This window comes from Sinocyclocheilus anshuiensis, unplaced genomic scaffold (assembly GCF_001515605.1).
Source record: "Sinocyclocheilus anshuiensis isolate Anshui unplaced genomic scaffold, SAMN03320099.WGS_v1.1 scaffold562, whole genome shotgun sequence".
NCBI lineage: Eukaryota > Metazoa > Chordata > Actinopteri > Cypriniformes > Cyprinidae > Sinocyclocheilus > Sinocyclocheilus anshuiensis.
The window spans coordinates 720,479-736,194 of NW_015544158.1; the positions used below are offsets into that span (position 1 = coordinate 720,479).

The following is a 15,716-nucleotide window of genomic DNA, read 5'->3' on the forward strand; positions in this document are numbered from 1 at the left end:
CTTGAGTAAGCGAATAACGAAGAAGAGAAAAATGAGGCCCACTAAAGGGAGGAGGAAGAGAGAATACAAACAGCCAAACTCATAAATATATTTGGCAGAGAGCATGATATTTTCTAACACCTATGAAAACATCCTGGCTCCGCCACTGCCTAATACTGAAAGAAGGTAGCATACCAAAATCTAGCTGCAAATGGCTAATTGAAAAAAGGTATATAAAATAGATAAACTTTCCATGTGTTTTTTTTTTCGTTGGAAAACAGCAGTTTGCTATTCTTGTTGAGAAGCATCGCAGAAGCGTTTATGTTCAAATGCAAGCCGAAAGATATGTTTTGAAGTTTTGAGTGACAGACAATTAAGGATGGGGGCACACATGGAGGGCCAATCAGTTTTCATGGCCCCTCACCTGTCAACGCCACTGGTTTACTAATGTAACTAATTTTAATGCGAGGATAGTGTTAAGACCATGTGAGCATCCTTATCTGTAGATGCAATGTAATCATTTTTTTGTAAACGGAACGGAACCAAAATGCAATTTAAATAAATAATTTATTATTATTTCATACCGAAGCATAATATGTGATCACATGAAATCATCGTTATCTGTTTTCTGTTATTTCTTCGCTCCTGTTTTCTCAACTGGGGGGCGGAAACGATTATGCGTGCTTGAGTGTTTGATAGTAGCAACCGCAGCTCGACCTGCAGTCACTACTGGTTGTCCTCTAATCTGGTCTATTCCTTTCTGCTTTTGCTAATTTTTAGACTGTTGGTTATGATGCTGGCGTCATGATGGATAATAACAAAGCGGTCTGCAGCAGCAGTAAAGAAGGTGAGTAAATTATGCGACATTCTTTCGAGATTATACAAATACTCGAGTTACATTTCCAATCATCGTGCAGCTACATGTAGCGGCATCTAAACAGCATCCGATTTTGGTCTTACACCAAAATAAAGTTGACTCGACGTTTAGCGTTTCGGCCACTAAAACCTAAGTTGTTTGACATAGTGATAAAATTAGTATGTTTGCTAAATGCAAATGTAGAAGGACACATATCCTGTTCCGCCTTGATATTGCAGCGCTTAAATTCTGGTGCTGCACAGTGGCTGAAGCTTCGTTGTGCAAAGTACAAAACGAAGAGAGAAAAAAACCCCGTTCAGCCAGGGCCTTAAATGGTTAAAATATACAGAGATGGGCAGTAGGCTATTTCAGATAGCCTAGCCTACATGTATTTAAAATACGTATTTGAAATACAAAAAGCGATTTTATATTTTAAAGCCTTTGGGAAAAAAATACATGTAATTTGTACTTAAATACATTTAAGATTAGAATTTTTGTATTTTCAAAATACATAAATACTTTGTGCCAGTCAACCTCTTTATCAGGGTGCTGATTTTGTGCATAAACTAGTTCAGACACGCCTCTCCCCCCAACTACAACGTTCATGCATGTGAGCTGCAGCTGTACAACTCCATTCAGTATTGGGTGAACGACTTTTCTGGAATGCTCAATTGTAGTTACTTGTTGATTAAAGTTAAAATAGAGCATCATTCAGATTTGCCTTCAGTTAAAATGAAAGAATAAAAGAGCACCAACAAGGGAAAAAATATAGTTAGCCAATCAGTTTTGTTAGTTAATCGATTGTTGTTTTTTTTATAGCTTGTCAAATGTGTTTAAAGCATTACTGCATGTTAGGGCTGGGTGATATGACAATACATAATGTGGCAATGATATTGTCACGGTTGCACTACTGAGTGGAATGTGTAGCAAGGAATGGAGGGAGAGAGAGGAGTAGGCTACATCAATCCAGAGAACTTTAATTATATAGATCAATGGAAATAAATGGGGAACACCTGGAATTAAATCAACATAATCAGGACAGGAACAGGAAACTAACCAAATATGGGCAAGGAGGGCACATGGGGAGCAAAACACACAAAACATGGAACAAAGTCTGACAGATATAAAGTGTGAATAGTTCAATCAGGTGTGAATTGAACTTTTTCTAAATCGTTTACATAGAAAAAGGCCTATTGGGGTAACTTAAGCAAATATCTGTGCAGCTTTTAGTGGGAAAATGTTGGAGTGGAAAAAGAAGCATGGACGAATGGTTGCAACCATTAGTAATACAGTCATGGCCAAAAGTTTTGACAGTGACAAATTTTGTGTTTTGCAAAGTTTGCTGCTTAAGCAGTTGTGGTGTTCATTCACATTGTTTCTAGATTATTGTGTAGAGTGATCAGATGCATTTTAAATAATTGCTAAAACTTAATTGGCCAAAAAAATGTCACACACAAAAAACACATTTCACTGTTTTTTGATCCTGACATAAAATGACCAGCTAACATTAATTGACTAATCATATCAGCAGCACATGTGAAAGTGTGAATGAGTACTAGTCAGATGAAATCACTATCATACTAATTAGATTGTAAAAGCAGACTGATTGCTATAAAAGGCGGGAAGAAGCGTTTCCAATCATTGTGTTCTTGTTAGCAATGATTACCTCCAAAGAAACACGTGAAGCCATCATCGCTTTGCATCAAAATGGTCTCACATGCTAGGCTCCCATAGAGAACCTGTGGTCAGTTCTCAAAAAGCGAGTGGACAAGCAAAAGCCCACAAATTGTGATCAACTCTGAAAACTAAGGCAAGAATGGATCGCCATCAGCCAGGATATGGCCCAGAAGCTAATATCCAACATGCCAGAGCGAATTGCAGAGGTTATGAAGAACAAGGGTCAACAACTGTAAATATTGACTCATTATATATATATATTTTTTGCCAATAAAAGCCTTTAAAACGTATGATATGCTTATCATAATTTTTTAGTGTACCATAGAAACGTGGAAAAATGATCTACAAATACTGAAGCAGAGAACTTTGCAAAACACAAAATTTATGTTCCTGCCAAAACTTTTGGCCATGACTGTAGAGTAATAGAGTGTGATGTGCTTGGTGCAGTTGCACTTATAAGTGCAGTATGCCGCGGAAAAAAATTCAAATTCACACTCGCACGTTGGCAGGCAGTTTTTGTGCTCGCACTCCGAGACTGAGTGGAACGCAGACAGGTATACTATAGGCCAGGGGCGTCATGCACCCATTATTTTTGATGGGACACGAGCTGAGGGGGTCGTCATGTGACACAGCAGCCACAAAAGCACGTTTTATTTATTTTTTCCTGTTTATTCGAAACATTCCCAAACGCATTAACTATATCATGAAATATCTTGTTTCTCACCTTTATAGATTGTTGATCTATTGTGGGCGATGGTCAAAGTAACCTAATAATGTAGTCTAACTTAACATCTTTTTAATACGACTGACTTTATATTTAATCCTCCAAAGAAACACGTGAAGCCATCATCGCTTTGCATCAAAATGGTCTCACATGCTAGGAAATTGCTACAAAGAATACTGCACCTGAAAGAACCATTTACCAGGTCATCAAGAACTTCAAGGAGAGAGGTTCGACTGCAGTGAAGAAGTCTTCAGGACGTCCCAGAGTATCCAGCAAGCACCAGGACCGTCTCCTCCTTCATTATATATATATATTTTTTGCCAATAAAAGCCTTTAAAACGTATGATATGCTTATCATAATTTTTTAGTGTACCATAGAAACGTGGAAAAATGATCTACAAATACTGAAGCAGAGAACTTTGCAAAACACAAAATTTATGTTCCTGCCAAAACTTTTGGCCATGACTGTAGAGTAATAGAGTGTGATGTGCTTGGTGCAGTTGCACTTATAAGTGCAGTATGCCGCGGAAAAAAATTCAAATTCACACTCGCACGTTGGCAGGCAGTTTTTGTGCTCGCACTCCGAGACTGAGTGGAACGCAGACAGGTATACTATAGGCCAGGGGCGTCATGCACCCATTATTTTTGATGGGACACGAGCTGAGGGGGTCGTCATGTGACACAGCAGCCACAAAAGCACGTTTTATTTATTTTTTCCTGTTTATTCGAAACATTCCCAAACGCATTAACTATATCATGAAATATCTTGTTTCTCACCTTTATAGATTGTTGATCTATTGTGGGCGATGGTCAAAGTAACCTAATAATGTAGTCTAACTTAACATCTTTTTAATACGACTGACTTTATATTTAATGTGAATTTAACATCGAAAGTTAATGTGAATAAAAACATTGCAAGTTAGGCTACTAAACATGTAGATTTGAATTTAGCAGCTGATGATATGACGCACTGAACGTTCTAATCACGCCGGTGTTATTGTATTAAATTATATTAAATATTAATCTGCTATTTTTTGTCTTTTGGAAGCTGCATTCAAAATCCACCTGGCTCAAAAATCTGAATAGGCATGACGCCTCTGCTATAGGCCTACATTTTTTACTTAAAGGCCCATTTACATGCGACAGCAAGCGGTTTCTATGGGAAGCCAAACACAGTGAAAGTGTGTGCTGTGCTGACCTATCAAAGGCGTGGCTCAATGGGCCGAGCTGCGCGACCGACTCGACAGCGCAGGGAGGACATGTTTGCTTTGCTAGTGCCACCGAACGGACAGCGCGGTGCGAATTATGGCCATTTCAGACAGGATGTGGAATGCGCTGCCCTGACCGCTGGGTTCAGCGTAGCCCTTCAGAATCAGATACAAAGCGGTTTGCGCTACGCTGGCCAGATCAAAGTAGGCGGAGCTCCGGAAATTCCAACGCACAGGCAGTGTTGCCAGATTGGATGGACGATTTCCGGCCCAAAACTCACAAAAACTCGCCCCAAAACCACCCAAAACTTTAACTGTCAAAATAATGTGATGGAATATGTAAATCAAGGTTGATAAGGGACATTTTTAACTCCTTAAAACAAAATGATGACAAAATAATATAAATATAACGTTAGATAAATTTCCCAGGTAAACGAATCGAATTGGGGCAAATAGCCTACATTAAAGAGAATTAGGCTACCGAACATGAACAAAATATGCAAGCAGACTCTATCAAAACGACAATCAAGAAATGCATCATTTTCAATGTCAGCAGTCAGAATAATCCAATTTAAATGCAAAAAGTGCCCAATATAAGTGATAGGAAAAAGCAACGTAATTAGCAGGTATTTCACACTCGTTCATGCACACACCATGACAGTCAAAACTGTGTCATTCATTGATACATAATGAATTATAATCCGACAATAAAAAAAACAAAAAAACAACAACAATAATGCGCTTACCTTCGTGTCGCTCTATAATTTTACACAGAACTAGAGGTTGCCTCTTGTTAAGATCATATTGTAGAACATAATACAGAACTTTGCACAGTCGAAACTAATCAAGTCTAGCAGTTTTCAAGGATTTATCAATCTGGACCGTTTAAAAGACAGGATCGTATAAACCGACATAGGCCTATTTAGTTTCGGTTTTGATTAATTAATTCAAATGTGCTCTGATTTCAGAGTTGCAGTGATAGAGCCTCCGTGTCATCTCACTCCACAATAATTCACGTTTTGAGAGTTGAGTCACTCTCCCACTCTAACTTATTTTTAGGCATTGTGATTAACTTGAATATACAGTCACTACATTCAAAATCAGATACGTTATAACTTGTCACGGTAAAAACTTGTCACTCATGAGTCATGAATCATAACGTCTGTGTGCTGAGCCCTCATGATAAGTGCGGCTGTCGACGTTTACATCAGCACCAGCGCCTCTGCAGTGTGTGTGTGTGTGTGTGTGTGTGGATGACTGAATGGATGCAGTACATGCACACTTGGGCTTGTTTGTTAACCCATTCGCCTATATACAATTTAGATCAGGGGTGCCCAAACTCGGTACTGGAGGGCCAGTGTCCTGAAGAGTTTAGCTCCAACCCCAATTAAACACACCTGAACCAGCTAATCAAGCTCTTACTAGGCATTAAACAATTAGCCTTTGCAATTTATATGTTTGAAAACTGCCAAACTGACCCCAAACCAGCCCAAATTTTGTCCACCCACCCAAGCCAATTTTTACCCGCACAATCAAATTCAAACCTGCCCAATCTGGCAACACTGCACACAGGCCCTGTCCCAAATGGCACACTTCACGTGCATTTTTCGGGTTTGCGGACTTACAATGGCTGCTGCGTGCGCGTGTTCGTTAAGTCCACGAGACCATAGGGTGTCCCATTCATCATTTTAGCTTTCAAAGGGTGCTCGAGAGCGCCCCCTTTGTGGCCGCTATGCGCCCTTGATGCACAATTCTGCCGAGCCCGCACTGTGGCGAGCTCCGCAGCAGACTTCTACCCGACAGTCAAAGCAGCATATACGTCACGAAAGTGTGGACTCCGAGGAAGACCACGAGGGTTTAGGGTGTGATTTGGGACAGGGCCACACAGTATTAGCTGTTCATCCATTTTGCTTTCTGTGCTTGTTTGAATACCCTGTTTCTATTTGCCGCTCGGGTAATCGTCACAGAGCGCAGCGACTAAAGTTAAACTATTTTGAAGTTTGACAGCGGCGCGCAAGCGAACTCGCCAATGGTGCGATCCGTTGCGTGTGCACTTTTGGCCCTGTACCAAATGGCACACTTCATGTGTACTTGCACTCTTGCGAACTTACTATGGCTGCCGTGTGCGCATGTCCGTTAAGTCCACCAGACCGTAGGGTAATTTTAGCTTTCAGAAGGGTGCTCGTGAGCGCCCCCTCTGCGCACTTCTGCCGAGCCCACACTCAAGTGAGATCCGCAGCAGACTTCTACCAGACAGTCAAAGCGGCATTACATCACCAAAGTGTGGACTCAGAGGAAGACCGCGAGGGTTTAGGGTGCGATTTGGGACAGGGCCTTGTTAGACGCAGCAACAAACCGTCCTCGCGTGGCACAAGCCATTGAAATGAATGGGTTTCATTAGCATGAACATTAGTCTACTTCAAGTTAATGTGTTTTTTCCTACACATAACATAATGAAGATCAGTATTAAGTTATTACATTTCTTTTGCTTATTATCTTTCATATTACTACATGTAAACAGTGTTAGCTTTGAAGAATTGCACATATAGTAGCCAGTAAAGAGCTGTTCAAAGCTGAAACCTTAATGATTTACAATACCACAGTCCTCTTAGAATTTAAAGTTTTATGGTTTCATTCATCAAGGCATATTTTAGGTAAATTTTACATTTATATTTGTGTAACTGTAGCATGTTTAAATTGAAAAAAAAATTTCTTGAAAATTGAAAATTTTCTGCCAGGACATTATCCATTAACTTTCCCTTATGGAAATTCGGAAATAAACCATGGTCTTACTGTAGTAAAAGTGTAGTAACCATGGTTTTTGGTAGATTGATTGACCATTTCAATATACAGATGGTGTTTCCTGCTTGACATTTCTGCCTGCCGCACCTCCTCCAGTGCACCTTTTGGGTCAGCTGCAGGGTCATCAGCTGGTGCCACCGTTCACGGACGTTTCGCCCCCTATCCAGTACGTCTCCCGGTGGGGGGGCAGTGGCTTATTGGGACGTCTCCCCGCCACCCCCTGCAGCGGCCCTCACTGGGCTACCGAGCCCCAATTCCTGTTCCTCCTCCTTAGCCACAACCAGTAGCTTGCCTTCTCTGCCTCCTCCGCCAGCTCCTTGATGGCTCTCCTCAGGCTTACCCCAGTTGTCCCAGCAGCTCGAAGGAGCTGGATTGCAGACTTTCCCACGAAGCCCCTGCATCCAACTTCTACTTCGCGGTCCATCCCCCGTCTCTGCACCCCGCAACCAGATCAGAGTACTTGAGCCGCTTGAACTCGTATGCCGCTGGTATTCCCTCTTCCCATGGCACAGTCAGCTCAATAATGAGGACCTTCTTGGCCGCTGTGGCCCACACCACAGCATCTGGCCTTAATGTTGTCTGAGTGATCTCTGTTGGGAAGATAAGCTGGGTGCCCAGGTCAACACGCATCTTCCATCCCTTTCCAGGAGTGAGCAGACATGTTGTCCTTCCTGCCACTGTCTTCTGCCCGCCTTCTCCTGGTCTGAGGAACGGGATGTTTGGCCGAATGGGATCTGAAGAGCTATTTGCCCGGACTCTACATCTTTCCAACTGCTCCGCCAACTTCCTCAGCACCTGATTATGCCGCCATCTAAAGCGGCCCTGCGTCAATGCAACGTTACACCCCGACAAGATATGTCGAAGGCCTGCATTGGCTTCATTGCACAGGGGGCACTTGTCCTCACTTCCGAACCACTGGGAGAGATTTCGGGGACAAGGGAGGGTGTCATACACTGCCCTCACGAGGAAGCTGACTGCGGGGTTCGCCAGATATCTGCCCAGGTTATGACCCTGTTAGTTCCCGACAAGCTATGTCGAAGGCCTGCATTGACTTCATTGCACAGGGGGCACTTGTCCTCACTTCCGAACCACTGGGAGAGATTTCGGGGACAAGGGAGGGTGTCATACACTGCCCTCACGAGGAAGCTGAGCCGCGACTGCGGGGTTCGCCAGATATCTGCCCAGGTTATGACCCTGTTAGTACTATCCTCCCAGCGGGTCCATGCTTTTTGTTTGCCCTGGGAAACAGCCTTAATGAGGTAACAGTCCTGTTCCACTCGTGAGACATTTGTTTAACCACAGTTTTACCACAAATACCGGGGTTAAATTAGGGTTAGTGTATCATTTTTAGTGTAGTAAGTTTAGTGTATAAGTTTTCCGTTAACCCTAAAACACATAACGCAATGCAGTGCAAATACCGTCATATTAATAAGTACACTGTCCCCCACCTCTGCCTTAAAAACCTAGCCATTAAATGAAATTGCAATGTGAAAGTTAAATAACATCAACTTGGCCGTTCCCAGGGGCCAATTGTTCAAAAGTAATCTGATCAGATTTTGGCCATTTGGCCATTGAATCAAATCTTGAAAATGGGTTGTTCAAAAGAAAAAAAAGCACACAAAAATTAGATCACAAAATCCAGTCTTGGTTTTGATCTGGATTAAATCCTCAGTTTGTGTTGTTCAAAACATTTTAGTAAGATTGGGATACTTTTGACAAAAAAAAACTGGATTATTCTGATCCCAGCTTAACGGTGGATTTTAGGAACAAAAATGTAATAAAACTTTAAAACTGGTCCAAAAATACAGCATTTATATATAATATATCACCAAATCCCCAAAGAGCTGTCAATATCAAACAAAAATATTATATTTAATTTAAAGCTTTTTTTGTTTTTAAATCACTGATTGTAAACTACATTGGCACAATCATACACTGACCAGTCAGAAGTAGTTATTTGTGTAAAAGCAATGCAAAACTAGAATGCAAACCATTGTCATTTTTTTCCATCTCATTTTTTTTCCATCACCATGTCCCTTTAGGGGCTTCGTAGAGTTCTAGTAATCCAGATATGAAAATCTGAAAAAGTGTGTATCTGGATCAGGGTGATCCAATCCAATTTTGCTCTGAAAAACTGGCACAAATGTAAGATGGGTTACCTGCAAGAAATGTGAGTTTATTGCTCTTAAATATTTGATAATTCCACCTTTTCATGGAGTGGCATCCTAAGTTACAAAAACACGTCATTCATTGAAATGCCAAAAAAACACTTTTATTGTTAGATTTTTGAAAAATAAATAGATGTTGTGAATAATTGTGATTAACTTTGCTGGTCAAGCTCACTGTTTGATACAGGTGGCTAGTTGATTGCCTGCAATATAAGCTCAAGTAGAAGTTTTGTCATTCAGGGTAATGTTTTTGTCATGTGGTGTAATGCAGTTTCACCACTGTGTCATCCATTACACTGAATGACAGTCTCACAGTATAAATAACAATTTTAGCATCTTATTTATATTATAGATAAATGAGGAATGTTTAGCATTGACAAATATGTGTTAAACACATACACATATATAAACATATAAACACATAATAAATATTAATATTTTAATGCATTTTTGTATTGACTAATTTGTTATTGATTCATTTTAGATGCCCATGAACAGAGAGAGCTGCTAGGCACTGTAAAAAGCCAAAAGGCTAATAAAGTAAATGCAGACCCAGTAGCTTGGGTGGCACTCTTAAAGCCTGTGCTCACAAAGAACAATAACTATAAAGATAACTATAACAGTAACTATGCTAGCCTCCACACCAAAGAACAATAGGACTGTTCGTTCTAAGAATACGCTGCAGGTTTATCATGTGCTGCTTTAAATACTCAAGCTCTGTAAAGTGGAATGGATTCTGATTGGCTGTCAATGCTTTTATCATTCATCAGCTGTTAAAAAAATCACTCTGAAATTACAACAATATCTTTCTCTGTGTAGTTATTGTTAGTTGTGCTGTGGAATCTGCTGTTCTTTTATATTTAGAATGATTTTTTTAACTATATGTTATCTTTATCATTATATTTATCGTACTTGGTGTGAACGTGCCTTTAGCAAGGAAAAGAGAAAGGTAGGATTGCAGTTGTCAGAATAATATCAATATTTCTGAACAGAGTCTCCTCTTCACTACAGGATGTCACAAGTTCAAGAGAGGTCACTGAGGGGATTCTCCACCCCAAATAATCATCCTGATAATGTCATTTATGTTGGCAAACAAAGTATTAATAAATATGGCTGCAAGCAGCAATTTTTGGGGCAGAGCAAGTCAGAAACAAAGTGACAAGCTAAGCAAGCATGGCAGGGGAGCATCAGAACAGTACAATAAAATGCTTATTATACTTCAACATCTGCTTCTGCAGTCATTTACTCAGGAATATTATTAAAACTAATTTAATGACACAAATTGATACTGTAGGAAACTTTTTCCTCGTCGAAGCAGAGACCAGTAGACTCTTGGGTATCTTCCGCAGAGTTCTTTATTGAGAACGCGCTGCGTGGCGCTGCAGTCATCAAAAGCCTGACTAAGGCAGTAATACATTGTAAAAACATTTCAGTTATGGGAACAATGTCAATTCAAGTCTCTTTTTGGCAAATCGTCATTCAGAGAAACAAACCATGCTCATTCAGCATAACAGATATATTTATGTAAAAATGAAACAATATACTTATTCCAACCTGTACTTAAAATAAAAAATGAATATGTGATCATACTAAATGTTATTACAGGTGCATCTCAATAAATTAGAATGTCGTGGAAAAGTTCAAATTGTTAAAATCGTGTATTAAATAAATTCAGTGCACACAGACTGAAGTAGTTTAACTTTTCCATGACATTCTAATTTATTGAGATGCACCTGTATATTTTTAATTACTTTCATTTACTTACAAAAACTTCTTGCTGACAAATGGGTAAAACCTAGTGGTTTGAATGACATTAGCAAAGTATAAAGATTTAAAAATTAAAGTTAATTGGTATTTGAGGGCTGCACTGTAATGCTTAAATCTAGTCTTTTAATATGTCATCGAATGATTCATGTTTAAAATATGCCTAACAAGAGTTTTTGGTATATATATATATATGTTATTACACTGAATGACATTTTAGTGGCTGTCTTGTCTTCTGTAAATCGTAAAAAAAATGCATGATAGTCATTTCAGAATCAGAAAAATATAAAGTTAAACAGGACAAATTCTGATGTATGGGGAAAAAACTACATTTAAAGCTGTATTACACTTTTATATATTTATTTATTTTTTGATGCTTGAAACACCCTTTTCGTCTTTGACCCGCTGTCATGACTCTGGAAAGCCCTGAGGAGAAGTGAAGCCCCGAGTCTGAATGACGCCACTAGCTGCTGAATTATCAGGGAGCGTTCCGGCGTAATCCATGCCCGCATCTGGCCAGAATCATAACTGTCCCCAGAAAGACTACTTGCTGACTGGGAAACAGAGAGCTCTTGGCTAAATTGATTCTCAACAGAAGCCTTTCCAGGTGGCTGAACGGCAGCAACCTGTGAGCGATGAGTTCCCCGTTCTGATCTGGCTAAAACCAGTCGATCACCAAGGTCAAGATGCGGATTCTCATCTGCCTCACGTAATGCGAATTCGCAGGCCAAAGTTCACCAAGCTTGAACTTTGGAACGCAGCGAAATGCGAAAACTTTTCACACGGCATGCGTTTCCGGTCTGATGCATTCGCATGCGTATGAATGGAAGTCAATGGAACGAAAAGTGTAGTGTGACCGCGGCTTCATACAGGGACAGTCCGAATGGTACGACTGTATATTCAAAGGCCACCTCCTTGAACGTGAATCTGAAGAATGGTCTGTGGAGAGGGGCTATCTGGATGCGTCTGTCAGATCCACCGATAAAAATCAGTCTCCGGGGCATATTTGCGCAAGGATCTGCTTCAAAGTCAGCATCGTGAACGGCTGTTTCATAAACATGCGGTTCATATGCCTGAGATCGAGAAAGCGTAGGTAAAGCGTGTCATGGAGCAACCATTAGTTCCAAACAACCAATAAGTCCAGCATTGAAGCCCATTAATTTCAGTGTTTCTCAAGCACACTCGCCAGAAAGTCGAAGAAATTACAGCATTTTTTGACATTTTCACGCATTAAGGCTGATTTATACTTCTGCATCGAACCGGCCTGAAGTGCACCTCTCCAAAAATGTTACAGCGCGTCAATTCTACGCGGACCGCACAAGCGCTGTGATTGGTCTGCTAGTACCCCTCCTTCCATATGTATTTGAGTTTTGTGTGTTTTTTGCACTTTAATATATTTTAATGTTACACCTTTCTTATTTAAAATAAAACAAAGCAAAGAACAAGAGTCTAATCATTTATTATAAAACTTATCATTATACATCACTTTGTTGTCCACGACAATGTTGTTCTGCCATGGTACAGGCTGAAACCGCAACGCGCGCATTTGCCAAAATGAATTCTGCCCCACTGCTGAATGTCCCTGAAACGTTAAATTTGTTTTTAAACCACAATGCTTAAAATGCGTTAAAATAAAAAGCTTAACCTACATCATGCCGCGCAAAACGATTGATATACCTGGTTTATCTCTCAACCCATAAGCGAATACTTTGTTCAAACACAAAAAGCAATATACATCCGTCAAGTTGTTTACTTGTTAATCAAACTAACCTAAAAATCTCTCCATGTGCCCGGTCCACTTGCTGTTTCACAACTACTCCATCAGCTTTAGTCAAATAATCTGATAGCTACACTGTAAAAAAAATTCCGTCGTTTTTACAAAACAATTTTGGCAGCTGTGGTGTCAATGTGGTGTCAAAATGTAAACATCTTTACTATTTAATGTAGTATAATTTACAGAATTATGTAAAACTAGGGCTGGACGATATGGCCAAAATTTATATCACGATATATTTCTTCATTTCGGTCGATACGATATAATTCCGATATCGATATGAACACTATTAAAAAAGCCTCATAAAAACGGCCAAGAATGGCCACAACAGATGTCTGTACCTACAAACTTATGAAAAATTAATTTGCCAACTCTATGAAAAATAAAGACTTTCTTGATTCCAAATATTCTTGGATTAGAATGTCGATAGGCTACCTGTGACGATTACATTTTTTGTGCACAAATCAAATCAACTATATCTTTAAGCTGAAGTGTTAACTGCCACGTCATCTTCTGGATTTTGCACTTTGTCACCAATTAATACAGGAAGCAACCTTAAAAAATTCCAATTCTGAATGGCTTGCCCCGAAAGCTTAGGCACCTCAGAGTTGACAGCACATGGCTTTGTAAGAGCATCAGTACCTTTGTACTTGAACTGCTTGATGCGTCGGTTCAAAACTGAATATGTAAGCCATTGTTTCTTCTTAATGAAATACTTCAAGTACAAGGCAACATCATAGGATAAGACACCCTCAAATATGTCATGCCCTAAACAAGGTGGGAGACCAGGCTGGCAGACATGGAAAGATTCCAAGGTATTGAAAACAGAGTTTACCTTTATGCCTTTGATGGCTTGACTGGAATCACTTTGTAGATCACGAACAGCAGAATTGTAACTTTCAGGGGTGCGCTGTGGACCACAAACACCTCTCTCCTCATTTTTTTTAGAATAGCCCCTCTCTCACTTTGTTTTAGAATAGTTTAAATTTTTACTTATCGAGGATTGTTCTTTGCATGACCATTTCCAGATTATGCCAGAACAAAGTGAAGAGATGTGAATGCGGACATTGCAGCGATCACCTGATTGATACGTGGTGCAGGGGTCGTTCAAAAGTAAAAATATAGAATAAATGCATTTGATTGGTAAACCAAATTCAAACGTGACGAGCGATCACCTGATTGATACGTGGTGCAGGGGTCGTTCAAAAGTAAAAATATAGAATAAATGCATTTGATTGGTACACCAAATTCAAACGTTACGTTTTAATCTCTAAAGGTAATGCATGGAATATATGGAAAAGCTCCACTACATAATAGCGCTAATAAGTGAGGGGCGGGGCTTTGGCAATCGGCGCTACCGATGACCAGTAAAAATACCCCACAGCCAATCACGGGCCCCCTCCTTGTCCGGGCCCCGGGGCTTTAGCCCCGCCTAGCCCATTGGTTAATGCGGCCCTGTGTACATATTATTTAGTACCAAAAATCTTCTCAAAATATTAACTAAATTGAACTGAACTAAAATATAGTACAATTATTTAATCGACTAAAAGTGAAACTTAAGGTGTTTGGTCACATTTGACTGCCGAGGAGTATGAGAACATCATAATCTTGTCTCTTTATCACTCCCCAGAATAAAATGCTATTTTAAAGCGTAGTCAGCGTAGTTATCAACGCACAATCGATGCACATTATGTGTTCATAATTACTAGAAATTGCAGCAAATATAGTAAAACTGCCGTCTGTCCCGAATCCCGATTATACCCATTGAAATATATTGACAGTGCGGAGTTGTTTGGAACCATTGAGAGCTCCATGAACCACGTGACCGCGTGGCGGCGAGATCAAAGCATTTCGCAACTGTTTCTAAACCAGTGTTGCCAGACGTACGATAATTATCATACTTGTACGATAATTTTGACCTCTGTACGATGTACGATCAATAATTTTAAAAATCCCATAATGTACGATAATTTCAGAATTTTGTGACTCTTCAAATTATGGTAGGCTAGTTGTAATCATAGGGTTTCTATACTCGTCCACGAAATCGGCTCATTACACACACTATAAATGCGCTCGTGCACACCTCAGAGTCTGCTTTTAAGCCAACGAGCACTATCTTGCGGTCCATGACGGCAAGAACCCCCTCAACATCTGGCAACACGCAGGCTTCCGATGACAGAGACTCACAGGTGGAGTTATTTATCTAGTTTTTTTATCTATTGTGGTAATTTTCAGGTTGTGTCAAAAAGTTGTTGGTCTAGATAAATAGCTGTATTCTGTACGTTTGACTCATGTACGATTTGTAATTTTGAGCTTCTGGTACGATACTTGGACATTTCCAATCTGGCAACACTGTTCTAAACGGCTCTGACAGAAGTCGCCAAAGTTTTGCGCAAATCTGTAATGGAAACGCGCCTAATGAATCTGTGAGTTTAGTTACTTCAAAAACACCTCGTTGCAGAGAAATTATAGGCTATATTATAATTTTAAAAAGTCGCAGGGTAGTCGAGGTGTGTTCGCGCTGTTGATTCCCCCAATGTTCAAGACATGGTTGCGGCCTTGGATCATGAGTTTATTTTTATTTTTTAATAAAGTCGTTGAAGGTAAATAGGGTGTTGTTCCATCCATAATCCAATTGGTGTTTGTTTTAGGGTGCAAGGAGAATCCTACAGACCTTAAAGGGTCATATGATGTTTCCTATGGAGTGTTACAAGCTCTTGGTGCATAAAGAAGATCTGTAAAGTTGCAAAGACTAAAGTCTCAA

General features: G+C 40.0%; 1 protein-coding gene across 1 annotated transcript in view; it reads left to right on the forward strand.

Moving 5' to 3' along the window:
- Window positions 1–685: 685 nt before the first annotated feature.
- Window positions 686–15,716, forward strand: part of LOC107695470 (NXPE family member 3-like) — a 32,085-nt gene continuing 17,054 nt past the window's right edge. Inside the window, exon 1 of the mRNA XM_016495390.1 lies at window positions 686–826. The gene's annotated coding sequence lies outside the window, so the exon portion shown is untranslated. The remainder of the gene's footprint in view (window positions 827–15,716) is intronic.